This window comes from Lathyrus oleraceus, chromosome 3 (assembly GCF_024323335.1).
Source record: "Lathyrus oleraceus cultivar Zhongwan6 chromosome 3, CAAS_Psat_ZW6_1.0, whole genome shotgun sequence".
Classification (NCBI taxonomy): Eukaryota; Viridiplantae; Streptophyta; class Magnoliopsida; order Fabales; family Fabaceae; genus Lathyrus; species Lathyrus oleraceus.
Window position 1 is genome coordinate 464,994,207 of NC_066581.1, and position 13,575 is coordinate 465,007,781.

At 39.5% G+C, this 13,575-nt stretch overlaps 1 pseudogene; it reads left to right on the forward strand.

Moving 5' to 3' along the window:
• Positions 1-247: 247 nt before the first annotated feature.
• Positions 248-8,981, forward strand: LOC127131673 (putative disease resistance protein RGA3; annotated as a pseudogene).
• The last annotated feature ends 4,594 nt before the right edge of the window (positions 8,982-13,575 follow it).

The window sequence follows — 13,575 nt, forward strand, 5'->3', positions numbered from 1 at the left end:
GCCAAAGAGAACACTCGCCAAGTTATCTTATCAAGGACCAGCTATGAAGCCTAGTGCCTTGGTAGTAAAAGCTTTCGATGGTTCCAGGAGAACCGTGATTGGAGAGGTGGAACTGCCCATATTGATTGGCCCTCATGTATTCCCGATTAATTTCCAAGTCATGGATATTAATCCAGCATATAGTTGCTTATTGGGGCGTCCCTGGATTCATGCTGCAGGGGCAGTCACCTCCACTCTACACCAAAAGATGAATTTTGTGGTGGACAATCAACTGATTATTATTTCTGGGGAAGAGGACTTTGTGGTTAGTCACCTTTCATCCTTCAGATACATCGAGGCTGATGAGGACGCTTTGGAAACTTCTTTCCAAGCTCTTGAAATAGCCAATGCCACTTTTGTGGAAATGAAGGACCCTGTTGGGAAAGCTTGTTCATCTTTCGCTTCTCTGAAAAGCGCAAAGTCTAGCATTGAAGGAGGAAACCCTGAAGGTTGGGGTCAGCTTATCGATATTCGTGAGAAGCATGATCGCTTTGATCTGGGATATGTGCCTTCCGCTGCGAAAGGAGCCCGAGTCCCTGAAAAGGACAACACCCGAAGCATCCAGGAAGTATTCCTTAGCACAGGATTCATCCATGGAGATCAGGTCAATGCAATTGAAGACAGCACCGAAAATGAAGATGAGCCATGTTTGGTTTACCGGTGTGAGACAGCTTTGAACAACTGGAAGACGGTTGAGATCCCCGAAATTTTTCCTTTGTCAAAGTAATAACTGTTGTATTTTTCCTTTCAAATCCTTAGCTCTGCCCAAGGCTAATGGATCATGTTGTAGGGCCCCTTTTCATTTTCAAATAATCATTATCAATGAATGAAAGGCATTTTGTTAAATTCTTTTTATTCATTTACTTGGCTTTCTCATGAGAAAATGGCAATCTTTTCAAAAACAAACAAAAAAAAACCTTTTCATTTATGCATCTTTTATTTTTACTTTTCTAAAAGAAATCAATCATTCAAACATGCAGAATAAATGATAACCCCATTGAATCCAATGACTTTACTACCTCTCATAACTTTGACTCCCCTATCTATCAAGCGGAAGAAGAGGGTGAAGAAGATTGTTACATCCCCGACGAATTGGCAAGGCTGCTCGAGCACGAGTCCAAAGCCCTTCAGCCACATGAAGAACCGGTGGAAACAATCAACCTTGGCATAGAGGAAGAGAAGAAAGAAGTCAAAATCGGTACCACGCTCGAAGCAAGCATCAAAGAGAGATTGGTTAAGCTGCTACAAGAATATGTGGATGTATTTGCATGGTCATACCAGGATATGCCAGGTCTAGATACCGACATCGTTGAGCACAAGTTGCCACTTCAGCCTGCCCTCCAGTAAAACAGAAACTCCGAAGAACGAGACCAGATATGGCTCTGAAGATTCGTGAAGAAGTCAAGCGGCAATTTGATGCTGGTTTTCTCGCAGTAGTGAAGTACCCACAATGGGTAGCCAACATTGTACCTGTTCCTAAAAAGGATGGAAAGGTGAGGATGTGTGTTGACTATAGGGATCTGAACAGAGCTAGTCCGAAGGACGATTTCCCTCTACCACACATTGATACTCTGGTAGACAACACTGCAAGTTTTGCTGTATTCTCCTTTATGGATGGTTTTTCGGGATACAATCAAATCAAGATGGCTCCAGATGACATGGAGAAGACCACTTTTATCACCCCTTGGGGCACATTTTGCTACAAGGTAATGCCTTTCGGTCTCAAAAATGTCGGGGTAACTTACCAAAGAGCTATGGTCACTCTCTTCCATGATATGATGCACAAGGAGATAGAGGTTTATGTTGACGACATGATCGCTAAATCTCAGAATGAAGAAGATCATATGATCCATCTGAAGAAGCTATTCGAACGCCTCAGAAAGTTTAGATTACGATTAAACCCTGCAAAATGCACATTTGGTGTCCGTTCAGGGAAGTTGCTTGGTTTCATTATTAGTCAACGAGGAATTGAGGTAGACCCTGACAAGGTCCGAGCTATACAAGAAATGCCTGCTCCACACACCGAGCGAGAAGTTAGAGGTTTCCTGGGACGTTTGAATTATATCTCAAGGTTTATCTCACACATGACGGCCACGTGTGAGCCTATCTTCAAATTGCTTCGAAAAGATCAAGCTGTTGAATGGAATTCTGATTGTCAAAGTGCTTTTGAGAAAATTCGTCAGTACTTGCAAGAGCCTCCTATTTTAATTCCACCTATCCCAGGAAAGCCATTAATCATGTATATGACTGTGCTTGAAGGATCAATGGGATGCGTGCTGGGGCAACATGACGAAACTGGTCGGAAAGAACATGCTATTTACTATCTGAGTAAAAAGTTTACCAATTGTGAAAGTCGATATTCGCTTTTGGAGAAAACTTGTTGCGCGCTAGCATGGGCCGCTCGTCGTTTGAGGCAGTACATGATTTGCCATACTACTTTGTTGATCTCAAAAATGGATCCAATAAAGTATATCTTTGAGAAACCTGCCTTGACTGGAAGACTTGCCCGTTGGCAGATGCTTTTGTCAAAGTACGACATCCAGTATGTAACCCAGAAGGCAATCAAGGGAAGTGTGTTAGCAGAGTATCTTGCTCACCAACCAGTCGAAGACTATCAGCCATTGAAGTTTGATTTCCCCGATAAGGATATAATGGTGATAAAGGATTGTGAGATCCCAGGCCCAGAGGAAGGACCAGAACCAGGATCTCGATGGAAGCTCGCGTTTGATGGTTCCTCCAATTACAGTGGTCATGGTGTGGGAGTTGTTTTGATGAATCCTAATGGTGGTTTTACCCCTTTCACAGCAAGGTTATGCTTTGATTGTACGAATAATGTCGCAGAGTATGAAGCTTGTATCCTTGGTCTGGAAGCCGCAATTGATCTCCGAATCAAGATCCTTGAGGTGTATGGAGATTCAGCCTTGGTGATCTATCAGGTCAAAGGAGAATGGGAAACTCGCGATGCGAAGCTGATCCCGTATCGCGCTCATGTTATGAAGATGATAGAATACTTCGACGATATCACTTTCCATCACATCCCAAGAGTAAAAAATCAAGTGGCTGACGCTTTGGCAACATTAGCATCAATGTACCAAGTCAGATTCCATAATGAAGCTCCGCTTATTCGAATCGAGCAAAGAGATGAGCCTGCCTACTGTCAGCTGATTGAAGAAGAAACTGATGGTAAACCATGGTTTCATGACATCAAGCGATCTCTTTTAAGTCAAGAGTATCCAGAAGATGCTACATTATTGGATAAGAAAACTCTGAGGAGGTTATCGTCCAAATTCTTTTTGAGCAATGATGTGCTTTACAAGAGAAACCATGACATGGTTCTGCTCATATGCGTGGATAGACACGAGGCAGACATGTTAATCAAGGAGATTCATGAAGGATCCTTTGGAACCCATGCTAATGGACATGCCATGGCCAAGAAGATTTTGAGAGCTGGTTATTACTGGTTGACCATGGAATCTGATTGTTTCAGCTATGCAAGAAAATGTCACAAATGCCAAATTTATGCTGATAAGGTGCATGTACCGCCAACACTGTTGAATGTTTTAACCCCACCTTGGCCTTTCTCAATGTGGGGCATCGACATGATTGGTGCTATAGAGCCTAAAGCTTCCAATGGTCACCGCTTCATCCTGGTTGCCATTGATTACTTTACTAAATGGGTAGAGGCTGCTTCCTACACCAATGTGACGAGACATGTGGTTGCTCGCTTTATCAAGAAGGAGATTATCTGCCGCTATGGAATCCCTAGCAAGATCATCACTGACAACGGTTCAAACTTGAACAATAAGACAACGACAGAATTATGTGAGAGTTTCAAGATTGACCACCATAATTCTTCTCCATATCGTCCAAAGATGAACGGTGCTGTTGAAGCTGCCAACAAAAATATCAAGAAGATCCTGCAAAAGATGGTGAAAACTTATAAGGATTGGCACGAGATGCTACCCTTTGCTTTGCATGGATACCGGACCTCAGTCCGCACTTCAACAGGGGCAACCCCATTCTCCTTAGTGTATGGGATGGACGCAGTTCTCCCAATCGAAGTAGAGATACCTTCAACGAGAATATTGATGGAAGCCAAACTGGATGAAGCTGAATGGATCCAGAACAACTATGATCAATTTAACCTCATTGATGAGAAGCGTATGACTGCTCTGTGCCATGGACAATTGTACCAGCAACGAATCAAGAAGGCATTTGACAAAAAGGTCCGTCCTCGAGAGTTCAAGGAAGGAGATCTCGTGCTCAAGAAGATCTTGCCAGTACACAAAGATTCACGTGGGAAGTGGACTCCCAACTATGAAGGCCCATACGTTGTAAAGAGAGCATACTCTGGAGGTGCTCTATTTCTCACAACTATGGATGGAGAAGAGCTCATTCACCCTGTGAACTCTGATGCAGTCAAAAGATATTATGCCTAACAAATCCCGGTGGACTGAAAACCCGAAAGGGCGGTCTAGGCAAAAGTTAGGGATAAAAAAATGGTAGCCCGCTAAGTCGAAAACCTGAAAGGGCGACTTAGGCAAAAAAAAGAGTGTCCCGGTGGATTGAAAACCCAAAAGGGCGATCCAGGCAAAAATTAGGGACAAAAGGCATAAACTGCATCGGTTTGTCACTGATCAACACAAAAGAGCTAAAAATGGAAGATCAATCTAGTTACTCCCTTCAGAAGCAAGGTTTTGTGGAGTCATTGTTATTAGGGATAGTAGTAGTCATTGCGATTCAATGTAAACCTTTCCCTATTGCCATTTTCAAATTTGTAACATTCCATGGAGCTACCAAACTTGTATTTGTGTGCTACCATTCTTGAATAAATACAAGTTTGCCTATCAAATTCTATCATTTGCTGTTGTTCTCTGGTTTTCTTTGTTATACAAAATGTCATTTATTTGTTAATAATGAATTTTGAACTCAAAAAGAATTTTCAACATATTGAGAAACACAATTTTGCTTTGACATGTGGAAATATTAAAAGGAAATCTTTCGTCTTTCCCCGCAAGTCTCAAGTTGCAAGACTCCCCTTGGATGATCAACATCTATCTCCAGAGAGCACAAATTTATCATTCTCTAGAAGGATTATTAGGCCAGTTGTAACTTTTCAGCTTGATAGATCCTCCTTTGATGCATTTACTCACTCCTTCGGTTGAGTTATTAGTGTTGAGGATTCAGTACCTCCATAAAGCTTTCCCTAATTTCCAGTCTGTAATTGTCAAGCATTTGCATTTCATGATCATTCATACATCATGCATATAAGCGAAATCCAAATCATGCATAGCCCGAAGTGCTTCGCGCTCATTTGCATAATCTCAGGTCTCATTGTTGATTGTATCCCTTAACCTCTAAGACCAGTTGTTACTGGCATTGTCTGTTAAGTCTGGTTGTCACCAGTGTCTTTGACCAAATCCAGTTGTAACTGTTATCCTTTAAGGTCGGGTTGTAACCAACATTTATTTTAAACCCAATTGTCGTTGGTGTCACTGTCAGTCTGTTTGTAAATACATTTGTGATTGATATCTGAAGTTTGGTTGTCGCCAACATCATTTCAAGTCCAATTGTTGTTGGCAAACTCCATTGTAGCCGGTAATTGTTTACTAATGACTTTCATCAAGTCCAATTGTTGTTGGCAAAATCCGTTAAAGAATCTGGTTGTAATCCATTGCTTACGGTCAAAGTCCAATTGTTGTTGGCACGTACAGAGAGTTTGAATACCATGTCTTTCCTGATGGTTCCGTGAAAGTCATGTATGAATCACCATCTTGAGGAGTTCCCAGAAGCCTGGAGGTTTCGTTTGATTTCTCTGTAAAGAATCATCATAGCCTTTTGCGTGGATGATCTACTTATAAGAAGACTCCTGCTTATCTTTGTTTTGCATAAATTCCCCGTTAGGAATCTCCGAAATCTGTGATTGGATGAATTTCTTGTGAGAAATCTCCAGAATCATCAGATGTATTCTAAAGTGTCAGGTCATATATGAACCTATTGTTGAAACTTGCTTTGTGTGTTTTCCAATATTCTCAGGTCATGTATGAACCTATTGGTAAAATTCCCTTTGATTTTTCCCAAGTGATGTCAGGTCATGTATGAACCTATTGATGAAACTTGCTTTGTATGTTTTCCAATAATCTCAGGTCATGTATGAACCTATTGATAAAACTCCCTTTGATTTTTCCCAAGTGTTGTCAGGTCATGTATGAACCTGTTAATTAAAATTCTTTGAATAGTCAAGTTTGTCAGGTCATGTATGAACCTGTTGTTAAAAATTCTTTGAATGTTTCAGCATTGTTAGGTCATGTATGAACCTAATGCTGTCGAGCTTTTATCCCAATATTCCCAGGTCATGTCTGAACCTGTTTTTGAAGAATCTTTCCAATGTTGTCAAGTCATGTATGAACTTGTTCTGGAAATTTTCTCAAAATGTTCAAGTTTGTTATCAGGTCATGTATGAACCTGTTGATATACTCTTTTGAAATTTTTCTGAGTTTGTTAGGTCATGTCTGAACCTGCTGTCAAAACTTCTTGGTATTCCCCAGCATTGTCAGGTCATGTATGAACCCGTTGCTGTTGAGCCTTTATTCCAGTTTTACCAGGTCATGTATGAACCTGTTGCTAAACTTTGTATTCCAATTTTACCAAGTCATGTATGAACTTGTTCTGGAAATTTTCTCAAAATGTTCAAGTTTGTCATCAGGTCATGTATGAACCTGTTGATATACTCTTTTGGAATTTTTCTGAGTTTGTTAGGTCATGTCTGAACCTGCTGTCAGAACTTCTTGGTATTCCCCAGCATTGTCAGGTCATGTATGAACCCGTTGCTGTTGAGCCTTTATTCCAGTTTTACCAGGTCATGTATGAACCTGTTGCTGAACTTTTTGTTCCAATTTTACCAAGTCATGTATGAACTTGTTCTGGAAATTTTCTCAAAATGTTCATGTTTGTCATCAGGTCATGTATGAACCTGTTGATATACTCTTTTTGAATTTTTCTGAGTTTGTTAGGTCATGTCTGAACCTGCTGTCAGAACTTCTTGATATTCCCCAGCATTGTCAGGTCATGTATGAACCTGCTGTTGAGCTTTTATTCCAGTATTACCAGGTCATGTCTGAACCTGTTTCGAAGAATCTTTCTCTATGATTGTTTCAGTGTTATCAGGTCATGTATGAACCTGTTGTAGAAATTTTTCTTATTCGGGTTTAGTAAGTCATGTGTGAACTTACTGCCGAAATCTCTTGTATTCTAAGTGTCGTTCGTCGAATTTCACTTTGAGTACTCTCTAGTGTGTGTCTGACTCTCCAGCATGATTGTTTTCCCCAGCGAGTTGGTTGTTACCATTTGTCTGTCTCCCTGTGGACCATCAGCATTCCCCACAGATTAGTCTGTCTAGTAGGTTCTCCGTATCCCTAACAGATAAATTCAAAAAAAAATAGAGTCTTGCATCCATGCATATCATATCATAGCATTTGCATTTTTTTCAGGATCAAAATCTGGGTCTCCATGGTATTTAACCATCCCCCACTGCGATCCGATGAAAAAGTGTTGTTTCATTTTCCTCTGGTGGAGGATGTTTAAATAGGGGCAACTGTCATACCCCGATTTTGGCCCTGAAAATTTCGCCACATCAATCATTCGTTTGCATTCTTCTTTTTCATGACCTTTTCATCTGGTCATGAGGATACTCACCTACATTCTTTGTGTGGACTCGTTATCAGATCCAGAGATTGGTTTTTTCGGTCACTTTCTTAAGAGCCTGGAGAGATTTTTAAATACCCATCTAAAAAACATTAGTTTTGCTTATGGACTTAGGAGCTCTGAGTGTTATGAGAGAAATGGTATCAAAGACATAAACTTCATGAAAATTTAGCTGGTGAAAGACCGTCAAAGAGACTAGAAACAAGCAACCTCTACTTTTTGAATTGTTTGACTCTAGATGAATCTTGGAGTCTGTTAAAGAAAATGGCATTTAGGAATGAAATCAATGGAGTGGATCAAAAACTTGAATCAATTGGCAAACAAATAGCAGAAAAGTGCATGTGACTTCCACTAGTAATTAGAACACTGGGAGGCCTATTATAGAGTAAAAGTGAAGAAACTGAACGGATCGATGTCTTACAAGGCGTGTTTTTGGAATTAGGCGAAGCCAAAGAAAGCTTCGCACTACCCATCCTGAAAATAAGTTACCAAGTTTTTTCACCTCGGTTAAGACAATGTTTTTCCTATTGCTCTTTATTTCCTAACGATTGTAAAATCGAGAAGGATCTGTTGATTCAACTTTGGATGGCACAGGGTTATCTTCAATGCTCAGATGAAAAGCAACTCGTGGAAGACACTGGTGAAGAATTTGTGAAGTTTTTTCTTGATGAGGTCATTTTTCCAAGATGCAAAAGTGGGTGAAGATGGTGATATAGTTAGTTTCGAAATGCATGATTTAATGCATGATCTTGGAATGCAAGTAGCTGGCAATGTTTGTTGTTACTTAGACAGTGAGACAAAAAGCCGTGTACAAAAACTCATGCATGTATCATTGGAATCCAAGGCAATTCATTTGTTGGACTAATTAGATGGAAGTAGGTTGCGAACTTTGATTTTACTGTCTTCCAATGAGGATGAATTGTCAATCATTTCAAAATTCAAACACTTGCGTGTCTGGAAGATGATAGATTGTTCTTTAAGAAAGTTTTCTAGATCAATTAGAAAATTGAAAAATTTAAGATATCTTAACTTGTCCAACTGTAGAGAACTGGGAAGTCTTTACAAATCCTTAAGCAGTTTTGTTACAGACACTAACATTGAAACCTAATGAAAAAGTGGAGCGTTCTACAAAGGTTGTATCAAAATTGATCACTTTGAGACACCTTCACATATTTGATTAGGAAGCCTCCAGAGACAGAATACCATTTGGATTTGTAAAATTGAGCATTCTGCAGTAATTTGACTACAGTATAACAACACGGTCGACCTTAGTCTTGGCACCAACGTGTCTATGACTTCTTCCGGCCGCCGCAGCCCAATCTTCAAATTGGATTGTTTCTGCTACAACGCTACCTGAAACAGAGTTGGAAACACGCATTAAGGACTCACTCCACAAGCAGAAGAAAATGGAACCGAGAAGGGAATTTCTCCAAAGTATCAACAAACCTTATCTCAAATACCTGCTACTGCGTCTGAGCCGACATTTCATAGCTTGAGGCAAAAACGACTGTGGGACCAATTTGTATGTCCTTGTAGATATGTACATGAAAGTAGGAAAAACAAAACAAGGTAGAAGTGTCTTTGAAAAATGACAATAAGAAATGTAGTATCATGGACTGCCGTTATTCTGGGACTTGTACATGCTGGTCACAGTTTTAAAGGACTACTTTCTGGCTCCATTCATTACAGTTTCCCAAGCAATTCCCGTCTGCAGTCGGGTCGTTAAAAGCACCAAGTTGCGCGGCAGTATACTCAGCGGTCCTCGTGAGCTGAAGACACATTGGGTCAAACCTGCCACTGAACGTGAAATTTCTAAATCAGCAAGTTTATATATTTGGCTCAGTAACAAAGGATAGTGACATTTTAGTAGGAAACTTAAGGGACAAACAAGTCAATCACAACCAGACTCGAAACAGAATCAATCGCCTCTTTAGTTTCTCTATAAAATGAGATTAACCTGCTTTCAATTTCAATGTTCATGTTGGAAGAGGATTCATGGTCTTGCAAACCGAAAGATCCGTCTTCTCCATGTAATTGGAACTCAAGCATGTCCATAAGGCCAGAAATATGCAGCTTTCCTGAAATTGAGTGTCATGATACATCAGAAACTATCATATATGGCTATCTCCATGAACATATATCATTATTGGAAATAAATGGAAAACTGGAAACTCTTTAAACAGTTAATGAAAAGATTAGAAAATGTTTTCAGAATGCTAAGCTCTCAAATAATAATTGTGCAAAAGTTTGTAAGCATGCTTCTGTTGCTTCATGTCGATCTCTTATATACAATTCGGCACAGATCACTCTTGTATCATATGGATTCTTAAAAGGGAATCAAGTCCATAATTTGAATGATGATATGGAGAATAGCCCGTTGCTCTGTATTGATTTGCAGCCACATGGAATCATCTGAAGACTCTCCAAGCAGTTCTGAAGGATCGATTATTCTGCCTCATTCTGTTGTTGAGAATTTGGAACGCTCACTACATCAAGATAATGGAACAGAACTGAATTCAATGCAAATTGCAGAAATGATTGCTGCAAAAAAAAGCAACAAAATCTCAGTTTTCTAAAGCCAGAAATTCAAATACCATCTTGGGTTGAATTAGGAAAAGATCTAAACCTTCACGAAGACCCTAACCTTAGAATTGGTCCTACACCACTTCCATCCTACCAACCAACATCTGCAGTTTCACCTCACAGTGCAGACACACTCACGTTTGCTTGCTCTCTTCAACTCCTGTTTTCGTCACAACATCTTCAAATTAACAACAAGGCAAGAATCAATATAATTCAAAAAAAAAGCACATATACTTAACTTTTGTCTAAATAAGTTACAACAGTGACTCTACCTATTACCCGCAGTAAAAGCGTAAGGTGAAGGGTAGGATGAAGAGTAGAGAAGGGGGACCACCAACTAGGGATGAGGACAAAATTTTCCCAACATCCTCCGTACGAGAGCCTCCGCTACACATCAGAGGAAAGAGGTTAGTGACATATAAAAGAAGGAACACTATTCACATAAACCCTAGAAGGGAGCGGCTACTGTTCAAAAGCAAAAAACCCTAAAAAAACTTTCAATACGACAAAGAGCATTAGCAAAAACCCTAAGATTCTCCTTGGACGGTGAGACGCTAAAAACCAGAAAGGATAGGATCCGAAGAAACAAGAAGAGTGGAAAAGCACATACCTATTCATCTGCCTCTGAAGAATCTCGAGTTGGTAGTTCTTTTTCTCTTCTTTATCATGTCATACTTGGATTCATGTTGATGCCACCGAATGTATTACAATGTATGTGTAATGTTTTTTCACGCTTGATTCACTTCTCTGTAAGTGATTGTCCCTTCTTGTTCTTCGGTATTCAAGGTCGACCCTATTTGTTAAGGGTTCATGATTTTGATGATGTTGTTTGCCTTTGCGTGCTTTTAGTGTTGAGTTTGGTTTGTGATAGGAGTAACGGTTTAGGTTTAATCTGTGAGTTTGTTTTTGTTTCGAGTGAGGGAGGAGATGAATGTCTCAAGCAGAGAAGAGGATTTGAGGCGGAAGTGATTATTCTCACCGTCTGTTGGTGTTTTATTTGGATCTCATCAAGGCTTTAAGGCCATTAATTACGTTGCCTTTCCAAATCCCAAAGCCGGCTACTTTGTTCGGTGCTCCCTCACGTTTGTCCGAGTTTCCATGTGACCGTTGTACTTCCCTGTCGTTTTCGCCCTTGGACTTTGCTGAAGTGGGCCTCAACTACCCAAGTTGAGATTTAGGTTCATGGGCCTTAAACAAACTTAGCCCATGTTTGGCCTTTCTTGTTTTCTCCCTTGGGGAGTTTTCAGTTAGAACATAGTTTTTGTTGGTCTTAATCTAGCAGTAAGCTAGTCATGGCCTGGTGGAGATGGAGATAGCTCACCTCCTCTTTGGTCCTGGGTTCGATACCCAGTTGTGTCGTGTTGGGTTCTCCAACATTTTGACTGTCTCATATTTTCCTTTAATTCTCACATTTAATTATATAGTCTTACTACTAACATGTTTCTATTGTTTATTTTTTTTATTATTTTATTTTTAATATAACTTAGGTGATTATTCTTTCTTTGGGATTTATGTGAATTATTTATTTTTATGTGTGTGGTATGTTTCAATCATGATAAATTATCTCAATTTCATTTATAAAAAGAAAAAAACCATTCAAAAAATAATAATGATAAATATCACTTAATTCTCGATTCGACGTCGAGTCCCCATTTCCATACCCTTGTAAGTCGATTGCTTTTAAGCATCGCCATCAACCTCACATAGCTTACTCTTGGGCTTTCTTACAATGAGACAGTTCTTTTGCACTTACACTCATACGTTTCATTATTTGTTGTTTGGGCCCGATTTAATTATTTCAGTACTTTGAATCCCCATTTGACAAAATGTACCCCACTCCCCCAATGTGTAATAATGTTACCGTTTTATTTCTTATTTGCTTGGCTGTTTAGTTAGCTACTAACACAAGAATAAAATCAATAATTTCCAAAAGATCAAAAATAAGACTCGATCCAACGTCGAGTATTTTCTCAATAAACAAATCAATCCATTTCTTCTTCCCATTGTATTCCATTTCTCTTAAACTTTCATCAAACGCTTGATCCAACGTCAAGCCATTTCTCATAATCAAAAACTCAAAAAAAAATATTAACTCATATTCAAGACATTTTCAATAAAGGTGGAAATGGAACATGGTGTATACCACGCACTCCTGAGACTAGGACTCGAGATGGATGTCTCGCCGATCCTAGCTCTCGCCATCATCCAAATTTATCTATTCTGTTTCTCTCAAACACTCATTCAAATCTTTCCCAATCGCTCATCAAATGCTTGATCTAATGTCAAGTCATTTTCATAACAAAAACTCAAAAATACTTAATTCCATTACTAAACACTTTTCAATAAAGATGGAAATGGAACGTGGTGTATACCACGCACTCCTGAGATTAAGATTCGAGGCGGATGCCTCGCCTATCTTAGCTCTCGCCAACATTTAAAATTGTCAATGTGGTTTCTTTAAACCCTTTCTCAATCAAACCTCAAAAAACACTTAATACTTATTAAACATTTTTGCAAATAAGATGGAAATGGAACGTGGTGTATACCACGCACTCCTGAGACTAGGATTCGAGATGGATATCTCGCTCATCCAAGTTCTCGCCATTACTCAAAACACATCAAACCAATTAATTCCTTTTCTCGCCGCCGTGCGATTGACTCTTAAACCTTTTCTCAAAACGAAAGGTACTTTGTTTCAAAATAATGCAAGGCAATGTTTTTTCACCTGTTTTGGGTAGTCCAACAATGTTTTCGTCGATTTGACACAAAGTAGCTTTCGCTAAAATCGACCAACAAACAAACATTTTTCTACCTAGAACTACGTAAGCCTTGATTTCTCTATTGAGATACGTAGGAGCAGGATTTGTAAATCTTGTCAGGCCCACTAATAAAAAACTTAGGTTTAGTCCTTCGTCAAAAATCCAAAAATATTCTCCTCTCTTCTATTCTTTCCCACTTAATAACTTGAAAAGCCTAATATTTCAAACTAACATTAACACACACAACTAACCTAATGGTTCCCGTTGAGTACAACGGACGTGAGGGGTGCTAATACCTTCCCCTTGCGTAATCGACTCCCGAACCCTGATTTGGTTGCTACAACCAATAATCATTGTCGTTTTGTCTTGGGTTTTATCGATATTTCCCTTTTCCTTCTTAGGAATAAATAAAGTTCGATGGAGATTCTGTTCAGTCCATCATTGCGAGCGTGCGATCGCGTTCCGCATAGGTCGTATTCCCATCATTTTT